This window comes from Alligator sinensis, unplaced genomic scaffold, assembly GCF_000455745.1.
Source record: "Alligator sinensis unplaced genomic scaffold, ASM45574v1 scaffold145_2, whole genome shotgun sequence".
In the NCBI taxonomy this organism is placed as follows: Eukaryota; Metazoa; Chordata; order Crocodylia; family Alligatoridae; genus Alligator; species Alligator sinensis.
Genome location: NW_005841954.1, coordinates 3,047,936 through 3,056,872, shown reverse-complemented (window position 1 = coordinate 3,056,872; position 8,937 = coordinate 3,047,936). Strand labels below are relative to the sequence as shown.

General features: G+C 40.8%; 1 protein-coding gene across 7 annotated transcripts in view; it reads left to right on the top strand.

Annotated features, from left to right (window-relative positions):
- The window catches only part of ASCC3 (activating signal cointegrator 1 complex subunit 3), a 567,052-nt gene that overhangs the window by 199,426 nt on the left and 358,689 nt on the right, over window positions 1–8,937 (top strand). The window lies entirely within an intron of this gene.

The following is an 8,937-nucleotide window of genomic DNA, read 5'->3' as shown; positions in this document are numbered from 1 at the left end:
ACTCTTTCCTGCCTATGCAGGGGGTCAGACTCGATGATCTATTGAGGTCCCTTCTGACCCTAACATCTATGAATCTATGAAAGACTGGCATCACCGACCTTCAGACTCCTTAAAACAATTGTTAATCCGTGATTGGACCTTTCCTACAATTCCATGACTACCTAGCTTCATTAATAGCCTTGTCAAAGCCTCTTTACAAGTCCAGATATACTATGTCAGATGGATCACCCTGATTCACCTGCTTACTGACAGCTTCAAAAACTCTAATAGGCTGGTGAGGCATAATTTCCCTTTGACAAAACCAATCTGATTCCTACCTAGCGAAACATGTTCATCCATGTCCTTAATAATTCTTTCTTTTTTCCTTGTTGTTTCTACCAGTTGTCTAGGAACATAAATTAGGCTCACTAGCCTATAATTCCCTAGGTCCCCTCTAGAGCTATTTTAAAGTACTGGAGTCACATTGGCAACTCTCCAGTTCTCTGGTACTGAGGCTCTTTTTAGTGACAGGTTGCATACTACAACTAGGAGGTTTACAATTTCTGATCTGAGCTCCTTCAGGACACTAGGGTGTATGTCATAATGTAGTGATGATTTGCTACTGTTTAATTTTAATCAGTTTCCTCTATGATCTTATCTACAAAAACCTTAATTTGGGTCATCTCCACTGACTTGTCCCAGGAGATGAGTGGATCTGGTGAAGGAATCTCCCTAACTTCTTCCTTGGTGTAGATAGATGCAAAGAATGCATTTAGTTTCTTGTCAATGGCCCTGCCATCCTTTAGCACTCCTTTTATACCCTGACTGTCCAAAAGCCCAACTGACTCCTTGGCAGGTCTCTGGCTTCTTATATAGGAAATACATTTCTTTTGTTACCTTTTTGTCTCTGTCAAGTTTCTTCTGAAATTACTTTCATCCTTTTAAAAGTTTAAGGCCACTGTGGTAGATTTTCCTGTGGAACTTCTTGTTTCTCCTCCTAAATGGACGCCAAACCCAAATGCATTGTGATGACCGTTGTAGAGTGTCTCAATAATACTTATCTTTGGAACCCAATACTGCACACCAAGAACTAGGTCAAGAATGGCCTTTCCTCCTGTTGATTCCAGAACTAATTGCTCTAGAAAGTAGTCTTTTATAATGTTGAAAAATATGGTCTCTGCATTCCAGCCTAAGGTTATATTGACCCAGTCAATTTGTGGATAATTGAAGTTGCCCATTCTTACTGTGTTTTCTGCTTTCTCAATTCTCTTAGCATTTCTAGCTTGCTACTGCTGGCCTGGTCTGGGGTTCAATTGCTGTATGCCCAGATATACTTTTTTCCTATGGAAACATAGAATTTCAAATCCACAGAGATTCTGCGGTATCTATCTTATCAGTTGAGAAATTTACCTTATTTGATTTGATGCAGTCTTGGAGTACAATAAAATGTATCATTCTTGTATATTTTGTATCCTAATACCGCAGCATTCCATTGATTTATTTTTTCCCCCTCCACTCCCCCCACCCCTCATTCTACCATGTTTTTGAAGTGCCTGTTACGTCAGTATTATTATTTACTGCTAAACATTCAAGATCCCCCATCTTGGATCTTAGACTTCTGGCATTAGTATAAAAGCACTTACATTCTTATTGTTGCCTGGTTGGCTACTTGTGTGAGACCTTTTATTCATTTAATCTGTTTGTCCATGCTGATCTTCTCTGTTTCACCTGAGGACTGCCACCCTATTTCTTATCCCCATTGTTTATGACTTCATCCCTATGAGGTTTGACTCATGTGCTGTTCCACACTTGTTGGTTTTCCCACAATTATTAGTTTTAAATGTTGCTCGACCACCGTTTTAACGTTATACACCAGCAGTTTGATCCCATTTTGATTCAGGTGGAGACCCTCCTTCCTGTACAGGCTTCTCCTGTTCCAAAAGGTTACCCAATTCCTAATAAACTTAAACCCCTCCTCCCTACACCTTTGTCTCAGCCACATATTGAGACTCTGGAACTCTATCCATCTACCTGGCCCTGTATGTGGCACTGGAAGCATTTCAGAGAATACTGATGTGGAGGTCCTAGACTTCAACCTCCTACCTAGCAGCCTATTTAGCTTCAAGGACGTCTCTGTAACACTTCTGCACTTCATTGGTACGCACTCTTCCCCAGCACTTCCTAGCAACTTATTTACATAATTTTTGAAATCCACTACCTTTGTACCTGGCAGTCATGTCACCATGAGGTCCCCCTGGATGTCACAAACCCAGCTATCTACATGCTTAATGATTGAACTTCCCACTACTATCATCTGTCAAGTTCTTCCTACCCTATAAGATCTGGCCCCTACTGAATGAGTAATTTTGGTAACATCTGCAGAAGGATAGGTCCCATCTAAGAAGTTGTTCCCCTCCTCCCTAGCTTGATACCTTCCTTTCCTGAGACTTTCATTCCTTCCAGCAGCCTGTTACAGGAGAGGTGGGACTACTCAATAATGCTCCTGAAAGCTTCCTCTATGACCCTCTCTGCGTCCCTCAGCTCCTCCAGTTTAGTCACCCTTGTCTTGTGGGAATGTACTTTTTCTCCCAAGGCCAGGAGCTCCTTGCACCAGGTGCACACATAAGAAACCTGCCCCAAAGGGAAGTAATCATCAAGGATCATGGTTTTCTCTGTTTAAAAATCCCATATTCTCCAATTAAACCTGCCCCCAAATTCTCTGATTTAGAATACCAAAAACCACATTTTTCTGCAATTAAGATGAAACGCACACACGTGTATGTGTGTGTATCAACTGAACACAATATTTTATCATTATATTTTCAATTTTAAAGCAAATTGGAAGCCTACCAGTGCCTCAATCATTATCACAAAATTATTTCTAAATACCTATATATTTTTGGTATTTAATTTTTTTTATCATGGAAAATCAGAGCTCCACTGCCGTCTTTGCTCACCAGGATGTGGGTCTAGCTGCAGCTGTCCCCGTCTCTGCTTTGTGGTGCTAAGCAGCCGTGATATGCCCATGCCCTGCTTCTGCCCATGCCGTGGCCCCTCGCTCCCAAGCCACAGCTCCTGCCAGCACTGCTGGTGCCCCTCACTCCTGACCTGCAGCCCCCTGGCCCTGCTGGTGCCCCTCATTCCCAATCCTATGCCCCCAGGTTCCCAGTGTATGGGGTATAGGGTATGTGTGGGCACAGGTGATGCATTGGGGGGGTAGGGGGAGGCACATGCCCCCGCCCCGCGACATTTCTGCAAGCACAGTGGGGGGTGTGGGGCTGTAGCTGGACCAGACCAGCAGCAGCAGGGATCAAAAATCCATGTCAATGCTGTGTCTCACCTTGGTGGCCATGGTGGCATGGAACTTCCTCCTGGGCCAGGTCCTCCCTGCTGGGCTGCGGAGGCAGCTTCTACCCAGAGCTGGTCCAACCCACGGGGGCACAAGCCCCAGCGTGTGCCCCACCCCCCATAGTCTTACCTGGAGGGAGTTATGGGAGCTGCTTTTCACCACCCTGCCTGGCTGCCATTTGCATGCATGCACACGCACATGTGTGTGACAACCTCTGTATCCCGCTCCCCCTAGCCCCAAGCAACCCCTTGCAGCCTGGAACTCTGCCTGCCTGTAAGGGGAAACCTGTGGTTTCCTGTGCTTTTCTCTTTTAAAGGAGAAAATGGTGTTTTTCCATAGCAAACAGAAAACTCGAATCCCTGGTAATCATACATGCACTACTCAGTGCAGTAAACTAGGTAATCTCCAACTTGTTATTGTACTTCTACCTACGTTCCTTTTATTTTATTGTTTTTGCTTTTGTCTTCCCTGAGGACTGGGAAATTTGACTATATAGACTGACTTTCTATTTATCTAAGTCTGTCCTAATCAGTGTCTAATATAATTTAAATCAACAAGTTTAGAATTATAGCCCTGACCTCTAAGGCCAAACCTTTTTTTTAAAGGACTGCCTCCTAAATGAACTGCCATGCAAACTCCCCTGTTTGTTGGTCTATTCACTGGTCCTGGTTTTGAACAGCTCCTCCCAAATTCACACAGTCAAAACCTCCACTCACTTGGTTGTTCACTGTGTTCATTTGAAAATTATGGTGCTATCTTTTCTCAGTGTCCCCTGTCTTCTCCCAATATCACAAAGTTAATTCATCTCAGCAAAGACTTAATTTTGGAACTTCTCACAAAATTGTTTTTATGCAATTCTTTTACCTTGTGTATATATTAGATTTCACAGTTGCCAATACTTGCTTTTGAAAAGTCTTCCTCCTAGTTACAGTGATGTAGCTATGGTAGTCCAGGAATTATGTAAACAGCAAGGAGTTTTAGGGTGATGTTTTTAGTCCAACTATGCTGTTGGTCCAGCAGAGTTAGACAAGAATAATTGCATTCACAAGCTTGTCTAACTCTATCCCAACTATGTAGTTGGTCCAATAAAAAATATCACCCTACAGAATCCTGGCTTCTTTCATACTTCTGTCATATCACAGAAGATTAAACACCGTTTCCCCCAAATTTTAGCACTCAGTAGTATGTAGGCCTAGGTATTATTGTTTATTCAAATTCTTTGTGCTAGCCGAAAGGTTTTCAATTTTACGAAAGTAAGCATAGAAATGTGCAACTATAGTTTGTAAACCAAACTGTCACACTAGTGCAGATGCAACTGTTATCACTTTAAAATGAGCCATGTCGACCACAAAAAAATAACAGCTGTACTTCCATAGAACATTAATTAACAAACTGTGATGAAATATATTTAGCAACGCATATTACGAATTTAAGGTGTGAAGTAGTACAAATGCAAGCTACTTAGCTAATTGCTAAAGCCAAATCAGTACTGCTGTGATCACACACATTTCTTATGCTATAGTCATGCTATCATAATTTAAATATAAACAGATATATGCTAATTATTTTTCCCCATTTTTAACATATCCCTAAACATTCATTAGGCAGCATAATATTACTCTGTGTTTTAAAATATTATTTAAAAATGGCTTATGATACTTTATACAGGTAGAAGGATTTTTAGGGGTGATATCTTTTATTGGAGCAGCTGCAAGGTTGGAATATTTAGATCGGCAAAGCATTCTTCCTCAAAGCTTGATTATTGGGAGACCTATTCAAGCAGAGGAGGGTCATTATTACTTGTAGTTATAGTGTATTTTTACCCCTTCACTTCTGACTTCCAGACAAGCCATTCACCTTGCCCAACTCATCATCAGAAGCAAAATCCCCACTGCTCAGCAGACATCGGTGGGACATGGCCTTGCTTTGGCAAGAGATTCTTAACCTGTTAACACATCTCCACTGCTACTACAATCAACACTCCTCCCAATGAAGCTATCAGAATTCATGGATAGTACACATGTCTTTCCCAAAATGTGATATGTCTGATCCAGTACACCAAATGCCCTCATGGTAACTATGTGGGTAAAATTAAACAAAAACTAAACACCTTCATTCTAAATTAAACACCTCAGAAAAAAAAATAAGTTATGGAGACATATCTGTCTGTGGGAGCACATTTTTTACAGAACAGCTACTCCCTTTCTGACCTCACTATCCTTGAGCTCCACTGAAATTTACAGAACAACTTTAAAAGTTAGCTTGGGAGCAAACATTCATAAGCTGGCTGGACACTAGGAGCCAAGGGCTGAACACTGATATTGATTTTTATGATACACTTAATTCCTGAAATTTCTAGAATTTTTCCTATGATTTCCTGGAAGAGAAATTCCTATGTCTTTATCTTCCAGTAACCAAGCTTCTTTTCTCTGGATAATTGTTTTCCTGTTACCGCTGGGAATTTCTCCCCCCTACAGTTTCAGAGCTCTACCCACTGTTCTTAACAGTCCCTGTGCTTGCTTCTCTCCTCAGACCTGAGGAAGAATGCCTTGTTTGACGGCTTCTCTTAACTTTATCCCAACCGTGCCATTGGTTCAATAAAAAATGTTTTATTTTTGTTTTTAAAAGTATAAATTGCCATCACAGAGAGGGAAGAAGAACGGGAAAAGCAAACTTGCTGTATGTCCTCTTAAACAGTAAGTCTACTAAACTCTAAATTAAATTCAACTATATAAAATGCTAATTAAAACTACCAATTGAAAGAAAAAATGTTGACTACTAGCAAATGTTAACAGAACTACAGATTACTTTTTTCAATTAAAATAATAAACAAGCACTTTCACTATCTATCTCATAATTAGTTTTAAATGCTACACTGGCACTTCCTTTATAATTAAATTTCAGGGACAATGATGTGTTTCATCTGCTAAGTTATAAACTCTAAATTCTGAAACATCAGAAAGTTTTCTACTTCCATTTTGGAAAAAACTAGTTGGATTTTTGAAAAAAAAAAATCTATCTCTGAACAGTTATTGGCACAGTGAGAAGTGTTTTCATTTATCTTACTATTTCAACACTGTACTTTTCTCAGCACAGAAATGGCTAGAAAATAAAATGTCACATTTGCTTAATGAATTGGGACTCATGCAAGACATTTCAATCTGGCTTTCATATTAGGGCATAGCTGACTAGAAATGGGTTAACTGTCACTATTTTTACTATCAACTTAAATTTCTCTCTGCCCATGTCATTTTTTTTCCAGCAGTATTCAAATTATTGTTAAGAACCGTTTCAGATTTAGCTTGCCCATTAGGACAGGCTAGACCAGCGCAACATGGGTACTAGAATTATACAAAAGCCTTGTTTACCAAGTTTAGGATTGTGTCAGTTTGATATTAATGCCCATGAACATAAAAGAAAGATGTGTTTTTAAAATTTTCAGTAACATTTGACTCATCAACAGAGAATAACAGGAATGCTGACATCCAATATTGACTTTTTGTTTCCTGATACCTTAGGTGCTGAAGCTCAGAGTTCATAAAGGTGCTTATGATTCAAGTGAGAACAGCTCAAAAGAACAATGTCTTAATAGCCACTTTTTATACTAGACCTTCCTAAAATGCTTTCCAGTTTTCCTAACCAGAGGAACTACTGCATAATTTTGGCCAAGTATGGGGTAATAAAATCCTCGAAGAAAACAAAAGCTACATGATGGAAGTGCGGGACTAGGAATGTGTGAATAAGTTTCAAGGTTTAACTAAAACAAATACATAAATAAAACAATTGGGACAAACCAAAGCCTTTCATTTAACCTAAAATTAAATACTCCTTTTAGTTTTCAGCTTACTTGTAGCTTTTATGTCCCTGATTCAAAAATCAGCATTTTTGTTAACAAAAAATCAAAATATTTAATTTAAAAATGTCAAAAGAGAACACTTTTACCTCTTTTCCATTTTTGTCATGAATGTGTTTGCTGAATTCAGCCCAGTAAATTTCCCTGGGTCAGTCCCCAGGGCTTTAGGTCATTTCAGTCAACATGCCTAGTAGTCTGCTTGCATTTTCCTTAAAATCAAAGTACAATATTAACCTATGTTTTGCTTCCACAATCATTTTCTTCCTGTCATCTTTGTTCTACCAGTTCAGATAGAATATGACAATGGTACTAAAACATCTTCACTTTTACTGTGGCACTAAGAGCATTTTGCTTCAGGGTAAAGCTTTCTATCTCCTTTCCAAAGTAGACAACATGTCTGTTCACTTTGGCTCATGTCATGGAGAAGCAAGCTTTCGGGTAGACTGGCTCAGCAGAAATATGACTTTCCACAAGATTGTAGTTTGGTATTATGGGTAGATGCTGAATGATAGTATTGCCTTGAAGGAAAATATAAAGCACAAGACAGAAAAAAGATTACGTACTGTTACAATCCAGGGAATTCTACACAAATGAGCAAATGAAAAGAATTCACTGGAGTGAAAAGTCATTCTGTGTATAGTGTTGGCTCTAGATTTAGGACCCAGAGGCCTTGTTCCAGGCGGGGACCCACCCTAAGTCCAACCACAAACTTTCCATTCCATAATAGGCAAAGTTATTGATACACAGAACAGAAAAGAAGCAATACAAACAATCAAGCAATTCTATATATCTACCAAATCCTAGGGCTGTCATCAGAGTCAAAGTACATCTGGTCAGGATGCAGGCTCCACTCTGAGGCTCTTTCTCTTAGGTGTCAGCAGTCTGGAGGTGGGATGCCGAGGCCCACAGCCTCCATCCAGTGGGTGTATGAGACAGGCTGGTCATGTATCCTCTGTCCATGGTGGCCTTCGGGACCCTTCCCAGGGATGGGGATCCGTCTCGGAGAGAAGGAGGAAGAGGGACGGGACAGAAAGGAAGAGAAGGAGGGACAGGGAGGGACCCTTTGTTACTCTCTAGTCTCTGCTTTTATATTCTCCTTCCCTCCTCATGTAGACAGCCTCTCTGCTTCCAAGGCTGGGAGAAATTTTGTGAAGAGACCCAAGCTGCTTAGAAATCAGTTAACCCGTGCTATCCATCTTGAACTCTTTTAATGCATATATCTATAAGCCAGTTCCCCCCAAAAACAGACCTTTAAATACCAATATAAATCCAAATTTTAGTTATCATGATGTTATTTCTTATTCATAGATTCATAGATGCTAAGGTCGGAAGGGACCTCAATAGGTCATCGAGTCCGACCCCCTGCATAGGCAGGAAAGAGTGCTGGGTCTAGATGACCCCAACTAGATACTCATCTAACCTCCTCTTGAAGACCCCCAGGGTAGGGGTAGCACCACCTCCCTTGGGAGCCCGTTCCAGACCTTGGCCACTCTAGCTGTGAAGAACTTCTTCCTAATGTCCAATCTAAATCTGCTCTCTGCTAGCTTGTGGCCATTATTTCTTGTAACCCCCGGGGGCACCTTGGTGAATAAAACCTCACCAATTCCCTTCTGTGCCCCCGTGATGAACTTATAGCCAGCCATAAGGTCGCCTCTCAACCTTCTCTTGCGGAGCCTGAAAAGGTCCAGGTTCTCTAGTCTCTCCTCATAGGGCTTGGCCTGCAAGCCCTTAACCATACGAGTGGCCCTTCTCTGGA